A 14,675-nucleotide genomic window follows, 5' to 3' on the forward strand; every position below is an offset into this window, starting at 1 on the left:
ATATAAAATCCCCTAAATTGCCCGATGTCGAAGAAGGTAAAATCGCGTATACTGTTTTGAGAGGGAAATCAGAATTTGAGTAGAACTTGAAAGGGGTAGATGAAACGAAAATGGAGGGAAGAAATAATGAAACAGAATTGAAAAATATAAATGGAATTATGATTACACATGTGCTTGACAAGACCGCACCTGCAAATGCAGTCATAGGGGTGCAGTCTAATGCAATCAAAAGGTCTAAACTGCCCTTCACCCCATTTGGGCATTTTCGTCCGAAAAATGGCAAAATATACACGATTTGTGATTATATGTTTTGTCGGATCCCTGTGGTGGTATTTTTAAAAGTTAGGGGCCTCTGATTTTACAAGGAGAAAAGTCAGGGCCTTTTGGTGCAGTTCACTCTTTAAAATTTTATTTATCTTCTCTGGATACACACTCATTGGCATGAAAGAGCTTTGACTTACCAGTGCATGATGAATTGGGTGCACTTAATTTTTCAAATATTTGCAAAAATGAAGAGATGAATGAATTTGAGAATACACACATTCAAATTCGACCACATCTTTTCCACGATATATATACTAATACACAAACAAAGTTATATAAGACTCCATAAGAAACATTGGCGATACTAGTTTGTCGAGCTTAATTATTTTCTTTTAATAAGTATTGTAAATTGAGATATTTGTGAATTATCTCTTTCAAATTGCATTTAGATAGGATGATAGTTGTGAATTATCTCTTTCAAATTGCATTTAGATATTTGTGAACCAAAAAAAATCAACCAACAATTGCAAAATAAAATTCCAACGGAAATCGCCTAAAACCCTCTTTGATACCCTAAATTCAGCAAAATCCAGATGAAATCCACTAAATTCGAGATCCCGAACGGCTGGCGAAGATATGAAATCCCCTAAATTGTCCGATGTCGAAGAAGGTAAAATCGCGTATACTGTTTTGAGAGGGAAAGCAAAATTTGAGTAGAACTTGAAAGGGGTAGATGAAACGAAAATGGAGGGAAGAAATAATGAAACAGAATTGAAAAATATAAATGGAATTATGATTACACAGGTGCTTGACAAGACCGCACCTGCAAATGCAGTCATAGGGGTGCAATCTAATGCAATCAAAAGGTCTAAACTGCCCTTCACACCATTTGGGCATTTTCGTCCGAAAAATGGCAAAATATACACGATTTTTGATTATATGTTTTGTCAGATCCCTGTGGTGGTATTTTTAAAAGTTAAGGGCCTCTGATGTTACAAGGCGAAAAGTCAGGGCCTTTTGATGCAGTTCACTCTTTAAAATTTTATTTATCTTCTCTGGATACACACTCATTGGCATGAAAGAGCTTTGACTTACCAGTGCATGATGAATTGGGTGCACTTAATTTTTCAAATATTTGCAAAATGAAGAGATGAATGAAGTTGAGAATACACACATTCAAATTCGACCACATCTTTTCCACGATATATATACTAATACACAAACAAAGTTATAATAAGACTCCATAAGAAACATTGGCGATACTAGTTTGTCGAGCTTAATTATTTTCTTTTAATAAGTATTGTAAATTGAGATATTTGTGAATTATCTCTTTCAAATTGAATTTAGATAGGATGATAGTTGTTTTCATTCTTATATTATTAATTACTAATGCTTAATTCTTGTAATTTAATAGTATGATAATGATGATAAATATTACTGGAAATTTTGGCATTAAACTTTATAGATATTAAAACTTGCAGACATATTTTATTTTTGATTATTATAATTTCTTTTATATAAATTATGTAAATTTTAAAAATTATAATGAATTTATTAGTTAAAATATATATATATTTTTGATAAACTCATGCCTAAATTTCAAATGAAGTGTTTGGTTAAATTTTAAATATTCGAAATGGGAAATCAAGAAATCTCAAAAAGTTTAAGGGAAATTCTAAAAGTTCGACGCAAATTCTAAAAAAAACAAAAATTAATGTATTTACAACCAAATTACATTCTTTTGCTCAAACGACTTTCTTTTAATACTTGTTAAGTTTTGCCACGCTGGACACTTTGGACAAACATGTCAACTTTAATTTGGGGAAAATTAATTTTAGGATAAAATCAGAAAAATTCAAACTTGATGTATTTGGATTAAATCCAGGAGATAAAATAAAAAATTATTCAAAATGTATATATTTACATACAAATAACCTCATTATTTCGCATATATTTTACATTATATTTATTGTTGGAAATATTGTAGCCTTTACACGGGAAAACTATTGCTATTACAAAAGAACAAAACTGGAAGGTAAATATAATAATAAAAAATACAACGAAAGTAAAGAGATGCAAACTATAGTATTCTTCAAGTCGAGTCGAGGTGACCCTCTCTCCGCAAGACGAAATACGCCCCGGCTAGTGCTCACGGATTGGCGTAATGTCCCCAAAGATGAAACGACTTTCCTTCTATCGAGTTGAAGCACCTCAAACTCGTAGGCTCCGGCGAACTTGAATTGGAGGCGAGAACCGAGCTAGACAATGCTCCTAGAATGCCCACTAGAATGCTTAAGTGATGTAGAGAGAAGATTTGTTTTTGTTGTGTCTTCTTCTCCTCAAAACAAGCCTATTTATAGCCTAGGAAACACAAGTGAAAGGTCTTGTAATTAGGGCACCTCATAAAGGTTACACCATGTGAAAAGCCAAAGGCCTAGCCTTTTGAAATTATCACATGTGTTTTCCTACAATCCCCCACATTGGTTAGAGCGCTGCAAGCTCAAACCAACACTAGACATGTATGCATGTATGCAGACTCTTTTGCTCAGTTCTCAGGAAACGATACTGTATTTGGAGAGGTAACTTGTGGTTTTGAACCTTCCATAGTCAACACTATCGGACATACCGGCGGACTAGTGGACGCGATGCCTTGAACTATTCCTCCTTGGTGTATGCCTAGTCAATAGCATTAACACAATATTGTCTCAACTCCATCAGTTCTCACGTTTGTGTCCGTTTCGGCCGTGGAACACCTCTTTGGAATTCATAAGTGACTTACTCACACGAAGCGGCCTCACTTCTCACTTATATAGGTGATTCTTTCATGAGTATCCTGCCATACTGCATCTCCTTGAGATTTCAAGAATCATTAAAAGTCAAAAGACTTAACCTCTTACCACCTGCAGGTTACAACACTCAAAGCTTTCTAAAGAATGGGCGAAGATTAAAATCTTCTGAGTGTTACAGCTAGATTTGTATAGCTTCGTTTTCCCATTGAACCAATCCCATGGGATCTCCAATCGTATGGTTGGGTTACCACTATACTCATCTTTTAAAATGTGGTTTTCAGTCCCATTCCTTTTAGCAATTTATGCATTTGATCACGGTTTAAATCTTTTGTTAACGGATCCGCTAAGTTATCCACTGACCCTCAACTGTGATAACACTACTTGTGATCATTTGTCTGACGGTATTATGTCGCCGACGAATATGTCGAGACTTACCATTGTATAAGCCACTGTGTGCTCTACCTATAGCTGCTTGGCTATCAAAGTGTATCACTACTGTCGGCACTGGCTTCTTCCAACATGGAATATCTTCTAGGAAGTTTCTAAGCCACTCGGATTCTTCCCCTGCTTTATCCAAAGCGATAAACTCAGATTCCATGGTGGAACGAGCAATACACGTCTGTTTCGTTGATTTCCACGAGACAGCACCACCCCCCACAGTGAACACATACCCACTTGTAGAAAATGAGTCTTTTGAATCAGAGATCCAATTTGCATCACAGTACCCTTCAAGTACTTGGGGATATTTTGTGTAATGCAACCCAAAGTTAAGAGTATACTTCAAGTATCTCAAAACTCTACACAGAGCTTTCCAATGTTTCTTACTTGAGTTGCTCGTAAATCGGCTCAACTTGTTTACAGGACAAGCAAGATCAGGTCGAGTACAGTTTGTGATAAACATCAAACTTCCTATGACCTTTGCATACTCTTCTTGAGCAACAGAATCACCCATATTCTTGCTCAGATGGACATTGAGCTCCAAATGAGTCTTTGCTGGCTTACAATCAAACGAGTTGAATTTCTTAAGCATTTTCTCAACATAATGAGATTGCGTTAAGGCAATTCCCTCATTAGTCCTCAATATTTTGATTCCAAGAATCACATCAGCTAGACCCATATCTTTCATATCGAAATTTCTTTTCAACATGCTTTTTGTCTCGTTAATAATGACACTATTGTTGCCCATTATCAACATATCATCAACATACAGACACACAATAACAAAACCGTTATATGTGTTCTTAATGTAAACACACTTATCGCACTCATTGATAGTGAATCCATTTGCCAACATCACGTTGTCAAATTTCAAATGCCATTGTAATGGTGCATGCTTCAACCCATATAATGACTTTATCAGTTTGCATACTTTACGCTCTTGCCCAGGCACAACAAACCCTTCGGGTTGTTCCATATATATTTCTTCTTCCAGATCACCATTCAGAAACTCAGTTTTCACATCCATTTGGTGAATCTCAAGATTGTGCAAAGCAACAATCGCTAGAAGCACCCGAATGGAAGTGATTCTCGTAACAGGTGAATAGGTATCAAAAAAGTCATTCCCTTCTTTCTGCTTAAAGCCTTGGACAACTAGGCGAGCTTTGTACTTATCTATAGTACCATCGGGCTTATATTTCCTTTTCAGAATCCACTTGCACCCTAAAGGCTTACAGCCTTCAGGCAAGTCTACTAACACCCAAGTGTTATTTCTCATGATGGATTCAATTTCACTGTTGATAGCTTCTTGCCACCACGCCGCGTCTGGGCCAGACAGAGCTTCCGCCAATGACTTTGGTTCGTCATCCAACATAAAAGTTATGAAGTCAGGATCAAATGTTTTAGCAACTTTAACTCTTTTACCACGTCTTGGTTCAACATCCTCAGGACTTGACCTCGTCCTTTTTGGAGGATTAGAACTAGTGGATTCATCCATCATTCTTTCACTAGAACGATCCTCTTGCCTCTTGCAGAGGTATACATTCTCAAAGAATATAGCATTCCTTGACTCAATCGTTGTTCCTTCAGCCACCCCAGGCACAGCTGACCTATGGACTAGGAAACGATATGCACTACTATTAAGTGCATGGCCAATAAAGATGCAATCGACTGTTTTAGGGCCTATTGCAACTTGTTTCGGAGGTGGCACTTCTACCTTCGCTAAACACCCCCACACTTTGAGGTATGAATATGAAGGTTTCTTCCCTTTCCACAACTCATAAGGAGTCACGTCCCTATTTTTTAGTGGAATTTTATTCAGGATATGATTCGCTGTTAACACAGCCTCCCCCCACATGTTCTGGGATAAACCAGAATTAATCAACAGAGCATTCATCATCTCTTTAAGTGTTCGATTTTTTCGTTCAGCAACTCCATTTGACTGGGGAGAATATGGAGCCGTTGTTTGGTGAATTATACCACTTGCATGACATAATTCTGCAAACGGGGCTACATACTCACCACCTCTATCACTTCGAACACACTTAATTCGACAATTAAGTTGATTTTCGGCTTCATTTTTGAAGTCTTTAAACGCTTCAATTGCCTCATCTTTACTTCTTAATAAGTAAAGGTAACAATACCTTGTGCAATCATCTATAAATGTGATGAAGTACTTTTTACCACCTCTAGTTTGCACAAATTTTAAATCACATACGTCTGTATGGATTAACTCTAGAGGTTTTGTGCTCCGTTCTACCGAGCGAAACGGTAGCTTGGTCATTTTTGCTTCAACACAGACTTCACATTTTTCTTGTGAGTTAAACTTATCTACTTTTAGTAAATTAAGATTTACTAATCTTTTTATAGCATTTAGATTTACATGTCCCAATCTTTTATGCCATAAATCAGAGCACTCAAACAAATAAGAGGATGTGTCATCTTCCTTATTTCTTAATCCTTTTCCACGGTGAATGACCGTAACATTCAGCTCAAAAAGCCCATTCACTAGGTGACCTTCACCTATGAACTTTTCATACTTGGTCAATATAACCTTTTCACACTCAAATTCTAGTGAAAATCCATGATTTACTAGAAGTGAGCCTGACACCAAATTATTTCGGATGTCTGGGACATGCAGCACATCCTTGAGGGTAAGAACATTTCCGGATCCTAATTTTAGGAACACATTACCCACACCAACCACCTCGGAAGATGCTTGGTTTCTCATACGTACTTTTCTACCTCCAACAGATTTGTAAGTAGAAAAAACGCTTCTCTCGGAGCACACATGACATGTGGCACCCGTATCAACAAACCATTCATTTGGATTATTACCATGGTCCACGTCGGAGACCACTGCGATCACCTCGTGATCTTTGTTGTTTATAACAACACGTTCAAATAATTTGTATAGTATTGTTTCCAACAATAAGTACACAATTATATTGAACCAAATGTGCATTGGTATATTCATCAACCCATGCATCCCAATTACTACTACCAAATCTAAATTGGCCTTGCTTGTCAAATGACAAACGATAAACATCATTCTCAAGAGAGTAGATCTCAAGGAATTAACCACTCCATAGCGCATCGACATTGCGACCGTTCGTTGCTTTATTCCAGCTTTGAATTTCATGTTTTCTCCAGCATCGGTCGACATGATTTCAACAAGAGTACAATATTTCGTCTTGCGATTTGGAAATATTGAAGCCTTTTAGACGGGCAAACTCTTGCTATTACAAAAGAACCAAAAACTGGAAGGTAAGTAAAACAAAGTAAATACAATAAAAGGACCAAGAAGCAAACTATAGTATTCTTCAAGTCGAGTCGAGGTGACCCTCTCTCCGCAAGACGAAATACGCCCCGGCTAGTGCTCACGGATTGGCGTAATGTCCCCAAAGATGAAACGACTTTCCTTCTATCGAGTTGAAGCACCTCAAACTCGTAGGCTCCGGCGAACTTGAATTGGAGGCGAGAACCGAGCTAGACAATGCTCCTAGAATGCCCACTAGAATGCTTAAGTGATGTAGAGAGAAGATTTGTTTTTGTTGTTTCTTCTTCTCCTCAAAACAAGCCTATTTATAGGCTAGGAAACACAAGTGAAAGGTCTTGTAATTAGGGCACCTCATAAAGGTTACACCATGTGAAAAGCCAAAGGCCTAGCCTTTTGAAATTATCACATGTGTTTTCCTACAATTATTTGGTTTATGACTTAAACCACTTATAAATTTTACCAAGAGAGTATCCTAATAAATCAGCTGCCATAATCGTAGCTGTTTCCATAATTAAATGTTGACAATAAAATAAAACGAATATTAAGCATTACCTGAGTTGTTTATTCATCAATATTCCTAAAGTTGGAGTTGAAAATGTGAACACCCCCAATCACGCGCTAGATCTATAATAACACACGTAATTTACGAAAATAGAATAAATAAGCACATTATATATCGGAAAAAAAATTAAGGGGAAAAATACAAAGAAGAAACGCGTAAGGTCGGTGATTTGTTATTATTGAAACGAAACACATGATGACATGGGCATGAAACACCCAAGCATATCAGAAAATGTACCCCCTCCCCATTCACATGAAACACTTACTCATAGACCTATGTATAATGAATCAATAGATCATAATTATTTACAAAATCAACACTCTCTAGCAGTATAAAAACTATCACGAATCAATTTTCTTTTCATTATTCACAAATCTAAGGGCATCCACAATGGGACGGATGTCCCGGCAGACATCCCGACGGACTTTCCAAAAACACCTCCTGCCACGTCATAAGGACATCTCACTGCACTGCCACGTCATAAGGACATCCCACTACACAATGACAGACATCCCCAAGGACATCCCGACGGACATCCATAAAAAATAATAAAAAAATCAGGACGTCCGTCGGGACGTCCGTCGTGTCAACGCAATGACGGACGCCCCGACGGACGCCTCGGAAAGCCGCGGAACTCCGGTGTCCGCAGCGGACGTCCGTATCCGTATGCATGCTGCCTAATGGCGGACGTCCGGCACGCCGGTCCGACGTCCGCCGGGACATCCGTCATTGTGGATGCTCTAATGAAAAGAGGTAAGATTGTGATATGATAAAATATTACTGCTAGCCAATTGAGTTTTATTTCTTTTTAAATTTTCTGAAGTTAATTGAATCATTTTTTTATCAAAAAAATTTAATATAATATCCTACTTTTATCTTCTATTTTACTCTCCCTTTCTATCTTATACACTACTTTTCTTTATCTTAACTTTTAAATAGTACTATTATTTTTTAATTTTATGATTAAAAGAAATGTCTTACCTATTTTTGGATGGAAGGAGTATGTTTTTTACTTTTATACACTACTCATTTTGCGAGAATAGTGTGAACCATGAGACAACCCATCATCACTATTTCAAATTGTTAACACATATAAATATAAAATGATTAAGGGAGTCATTAACATGATAGGACATTGGGGTTCCACTACCACGCCTTACTCTTGATATCATTAATTATGACAAACACTACTACTACAGTCAAAATGGCATACCAAATGTATCAAAATAGATATCTAGACACTAATAAAATACTATACAACCGACCTCGCTTCAAGCAATAATGCAGCACAATGGAATATTTCAATATACGAAAATTCTGCGTATATAAATAGTAAAAGGTGTATATAAAGAGTAAAACATCTTCACTAGGTCCAACTACATTCTCTTTAATTTAATTTTAGTCCTACACATAACTAACTAGAAAAGAATAGGATCAACATCAAAGTAATTCCAACATTATACTCTACTTATCTATCAATTACACAAGTTGGTAAATACAAAAAAGAAAGATAAAGAGCTTTCAAAACAAAGCAAAACATAAAAGGAAAGAGGAAAAGTGAAGGGGAGGAGGAAATTGACATGGAAGAGGACAATCAAGAGAAGGGTACTGGGCTTGTACTGTTCGGTCGCCTGCATTCGCAACTGCAGATGCTTCTAGATTCTTTCACAACACGTTGCGATCTCCTCGAATGAAGCTTGATGTTAACCAACTTACCTGCCATCTGTTCATAGTGTGAAGGAATGAGAATCACATTAAACATGCATGTCTAATAGTAATAGAGCAGAGGCCATAATGAGGTTAGTTAAACTGACTGAAAGCCTCCCAAGGAAGAAAACATACAGGTAAAAGTAGATTTGGGAGTTTAGATCGAACATTTGGCATATGCCAACGCCACTGTTAATTTTGCAACCCTAACATGATTATAGGAGGTGAACTATACTTCGATAAAATTAGCTAAATTAGCCAGTACTCCGTAGTAAGTTATAAGCTTTCTGCTACAGCTAAGAAAGTGAAACTGGAATCTTATTATTTCACATTGAAGGCACTTATATTTAATTTCCTAATTCTCATTATAACAGTTAGCAAATGTCACCAACTCATAGTAGTAGATAAACATCAGCATTTAGCACAGGAATTTCATTCAAAACTTCATTTTTATAACCAAAAATGGCTTGTCTAAAGGATGGAATACAGACCATTCTCCAAACCAAGTCTTCTGGGCCCAATGGTTGAGCAGGATGAGAATATACGAAATGCCTCAAGTACTGAAATAAGTACACAGTTGGTAATTATTAACAATAACTGAAAAATGTATCACTCAGTCAAGTAGTACTAATAAATAAGAGAACATAATTAACTGTTCATAGGCTCAAAATCAAAACACATACACTAAAGAAATTAAAGATGCAAATACCTTAGCAAGACTTGTTTGCTTCTGTCTTATTTAAGAGGGAGAAATATTTCTTAAATAGGATAATAGCCATCCTGGCTGCATGGCATCACTTGAGGATACGAAAACAGTAACCTGTCATAGCCAAAAGCTGTAGATTAAGTTGTAGTTACAGGTAACGAAACATGGATCTCAAGCACGTGCAGCACATTGCTTATCGTGGCAGAGTTAGCAATAGACCTTTATATATCCATGTATGAGCAGCACTAACCACCTAATAAATGCAAAAACTGTTTTTCACTCCTTACAATCTAAAACATGGATATCAGTCCTCGTACTCGTTTTTATAATATTAGTTTCTATTCCAAGGAAATAGAAAATAACTTGCATGGTGAAACCACAAAGAAGAAGGGATATACCTTGCGGTAATCAAGAATTCCTTCAAAAGGAAATTCCAACTCGTCACTGACTATTACAGGGATGCAGCCACTGACAATAGCATCAAACAACCTAGCAGATGAAGGAGTATCACCAGCTGGATTAAGGCAAATGATAGACTTGATGAACAAAGAACAAACAAGTACATTAGTATGCTATTTTTGTTGTCCATACAGAATTTATATTATGCAGCCCAAGATTACTTGCGCATGCCAATCTGAGCTGCATTCTTTCCACCCTCTCCAGTAGTACCCTCCTCTATGACCACATCCTTGGCTCCATTAAGTTCAGCCACAAGTTTAGCACGAATTTTACCCCCCTGAGAACAAGAGCAGTATTTGCACTAGCCAGCTTAAACACAGAATCAATATGGGCTATATTAGCCTTAAGGTCAATTAGTTACAAAAAAATAAACATGTTTATAAATAATGAGATCTTACAGCATTTCTTTTCAGCCTTCCTCGAAAAAATAGCAGTGTAGTCCTCTTTGAATCAGACAAACATTTGGAATCACACAAATGGACATTTGGAACATATGGCAGTATCAGGTCTTTCTCAAGGTAAACTTGTCCAGGCTTATACCTGAATTGTCAAGGCAATGAGGCAATCACATACCAGTTAATAGATATCAGCAACCATATTTGGTGCATTAACAAAACTTAAGGGAAAACTTACCAATTCCCAGTTGAGTCCATATCTGGAAGAAGCCAGATAGCTTTCTTCATAAACTTCCAAACGGATTTAAATGACCAAGGATGATGAACTGGTAAGATATGATCTCTACCATCAGACCGGTTCCAAGCTGGTTGGTCTGTGACCCACTTTAGGGCTTCCTATGTTTCCAAAATGTAGTGAATGTGTTACAAATCACGCAAGTGATGAATGCTTATGAGTCTCTGATACGATCATCCTCTACATATTATTAGGGAATATCCTTAAGATATTATTCTATTTAGTTATCTTTTATTTCACCATATCTTTTCCATATCTTTGTTTTCTTGTTCAATAAGTTAGGTAGTAGTATTCTAGTATTATAAATAGCAGAGCTTGTTATCATTCAATCAATCAATGAATGAAATATTTTCCCTAAACTTGTCTTGAGCAACAAGAATATTATCGTTCCATATTTGCTGCCCAACGGAGAACGTCCGTGGAACCGCAAATCGTGGCCTTTCCTTCGAGCACGTCGAAGGTTCGGTCACCTTATCTCTCCGAGAAGTTAGCCATCCGGCCTCGTTACGGAGGACGTTCTCCGTAACGGCTCCGAGATCTTCCTTCTCGATGGGTGGCGAGCAATTCCCACGACAACCTCGCGGAATTGCTCGAGAAATTGGCTGGATTTGTGGACGTCTTCCACGCAGCAGCCAAGAGAACGAAATAAATTACTTGCGGCACAAGATTTGTGTAGGGAAAATATTTCATTCATTGATTGATTGAATGATAACAAGCTCTGCTATTTATAATACTAGAATACTACTACCTAACTTATTGAACAAGAAAACAAAGATATGGAAAAGATATGGTGAAATAAAAGATAACTAAATAGAATAATATCTTAAGGATATTCCCTAATAATATGTAGAGGATGATCGTATCAACTCCCCCACGGTTGAAATCCACCTTGTCCTCAAGGTGGGAACCACGAACCATTGACGAGAGTTGAAAGCAAAAGCTTTAGCTAGGCGTCTCCTCCCGGATCAAACACATATCGAACAGCTGAATGTCTCCCTTTTTCACCCTTGTCAAAAATCAACAAAGGAGACCCAATGTTGTCGGCAGAATTCCATGCCAAAATGAAAATCTTGTTCACGCCTCTCAGAATGCTCGAACATGGCGTGTCATTGCGCGGAGGGATCAACCTTGCATCGGTATCGAGCGAGGTTGATCGATGAATCATACTTGTAACCTCACCTACATTCCAATCCATATAGACACAAGCCATTACGGGCAAACTCGTGTAAGAACCATCTCCTTTCTTACCCACTTCTTTAGACTTTAATCTCAGCTCATCCATTTCTACTATAAGGTCCGATTTTGTTGTCTCAAGTGCAGCCTTATACTCAACTATAATATTCTCAATCTCCATCATCTCTTCTCCTTCTTGTATATTTGTTACCCATTTTTTCTTCATTGAGCTCGGGATAGCAGCTTGTGGATGCAGATTAGACACCGCCAATGGTGTTGTCACGGGCAGTGAGTGCAAGGGCTGGAAAGGTCCCGGAGCGGCGTAGGGTAGCAGCTCCAAAGGCGGTAAAGGACTCGGCCGCTGCAGCTGGCGATCTGATTGGGGCAGCGGCGGCGACGGTTGGTAATTTTGGTTGGGCTGCTTTGCCGAAATGGTTGTTGTCAGAGGTGATTCCAAACATGAAGGCTGGCGAGTCGCAGGTTGATCCGATTGCTGAAATACGAGCGGCCGTCGCTGGATCGATGGGTTTCCCTGAGGTGGTTGGAAATCCGGCCTAAGATTTATAGACTCGGTGGTGCTGTGTCGCGGTGGAGCCAATGAGACATTGGGGTATAAACCCGACTGCCCACGAGAAGCCATAGTATTTCTCGATGGAGGGTATTCTAGCGTCCGGTGCGACGAAGAAACAACTGGCTCATCGGGCTGCGATAATGATCGGAATTTGCTCACTCGGTCATCTGTGGCATCGACATGAGTTTCCTTCCTGTGACTTTTTTTTTTTTTTTTGGGAATATGGATGAACGAAGACGGGGGATGAGCACGGGATGAAAGCACCAGTTGTTACGGACGTTCTCCGTAACGGCTCCGAGATCTTCCTTCTCGATGGGTGGCGAGCAATTCCCACGACAACCTCGCGGAATTGCTCGAGAAATTGGCTGGATTTGTGGACGTCTTCCACGCAGCAGCCAAGAGAACGAAATAAATTACTTGCGGCACAAGATTTGTGTAGGGAAAATATTTCATTCATTGATTGATTGAATGATAACAAGCTCTGCTATTTATAATACTAGAATACTACTACCTAACTTATTGAACAAGAAAACAAAGATATGGAAAAGATATGGTGAAATAAAAGATAACTAAATAGAATAATATCTTAAGGATATTCCCTAATAATATGTAGAGGATGATCGTATCAGTCTCCCAGGGGAATTTCAGGAAGGGAGCAGTTCAAATAGGATACTGAAAATATAAGCTCGGATTCAAAGTATAGAGGGAATAATAAACCTTGAGATGATAGAACACACACTAGTGCCTAAGTTTCCATAAGGTAAATCTGACCACAAATAACATACCATTTCATTTCATGAGAAATATTAACACATGCATGCAGTAGTAGCAGCTACTGCTTAAAGGTGCTGCAAACAGTTATAAGCAAGTATAAAAACCTAAAACACAAAGAAATAGACTATGGAAACGCACTCACACCCTATAAAACCTTGCATTGCGGTTTCTCCAGCAAGAAAAAGCTGATTGTAGTTAAAAATGGTATGCAGAACAAGTCTGCCTCTTCTTGCTTGTGAACTCTCACCACATTCTTCAGTAACCTCTCTGATTCTGGTGCTATTAAGTCCGCCATAGCCAATAATCAATCGAATGCTACAACAAATCAATCACAATATGCATAAATTAATCAGAAACAAACCAAACGTAATAAATACCTAACATCGCATTAAGATCCAAGGAACCAAGCTCAAGTAGTAGGATATCTATGAATCTGATAGCAACATTAGCTTCGAACTCTGATCAATCAAAACTCACTTGCTCAATCAATCGATGCACAGGACTTCCATTGGAGGTGAGATTAGTTGTCTCTTTATACGTACTGTGAAACAGCCAGAGCAAATCGTAGGTGAATTTCGACGGCATGTCATACACATAAACCCTAATCGGCGAGTAAAACGAAGTCTCGCCTCCGTAGAGACGTTTCTCCTCTTCCTCCGAGATCAAATTTCACGGCTAAATTCCACAAATGGACGTTATGGGGAAAGTTATCCGCCATTTGTACCCGGAAAAAAAACATTTCCCATCATGGGAAAGACGCAATAGCCTCTCGCGTGTTTAGTAAACACACATCAGCCTCTCGCGTGTTTCATTTAAACACGCTACTCCCTCTCGCGTGTTTGCCTTGAATTCTAAATACGAGGCATAAGCCCTCTTTCTTCAGTTTCGTCTCTGCCTCGCACAGAACGCGAAAATTGCTTCAGCTTCGTCGCCCCATTCATCCCAACCAGCAAAAATGGAACCCTAATCCGACATTTAGCTGCTCCCATTCCAATTTGAAGTGTTGTTAAGTAACTTTCTACCCTTAGTTTCGATTATTATTGGTATATTTTAGTTGGGTATAAGATTTAGGGTTCATGGTGTTAAATTTTTTTTGTTGAATTTGGTTGAATTTAGAGTATATGATGTTTATCGTACTTATTTTGCAGGTTTGATGGTGTTTGTGAGTTTATATTGGGATGGGAAAATTATGCAGCTCCCAGGTTTGGGTGTTGCTTATGATCCCCCTCGTGCAAAATCATTTATTATATTGAATGAAAAGATAT

At 38.1% G+C, this 14,675-nt stretch overlaps 1 pseudogene; it reads right to left on the bottom strand.

Moving 5' to 3' along the window:
• Positions 1–8,690: 8,690 nt before the first annotated feature.
• LOC121791381 lies at positions 8,691–14,399 on the bottom strand (annotated as a pseudogene).
• Between the last annotated feature and the right edge of the window lie 276 nt (positions 14,400–14,675).

The sequence above is a fragment of the Salvia splendens genome, unplaced genomic scaffold (genome assembly GCF_004379255.2).
Source record: "Salvia splendens isolate huo1 unplaced genomic scaffold, SspV2 ctg798, whole genome shotgun sequence".
Taxonomy (NCBI): Eukaryota; Viridiplantae; Streptophyta; class Magnoliopsida; order Lamiales; family Lamiaceae; genus Salvia; species Salvia splendens.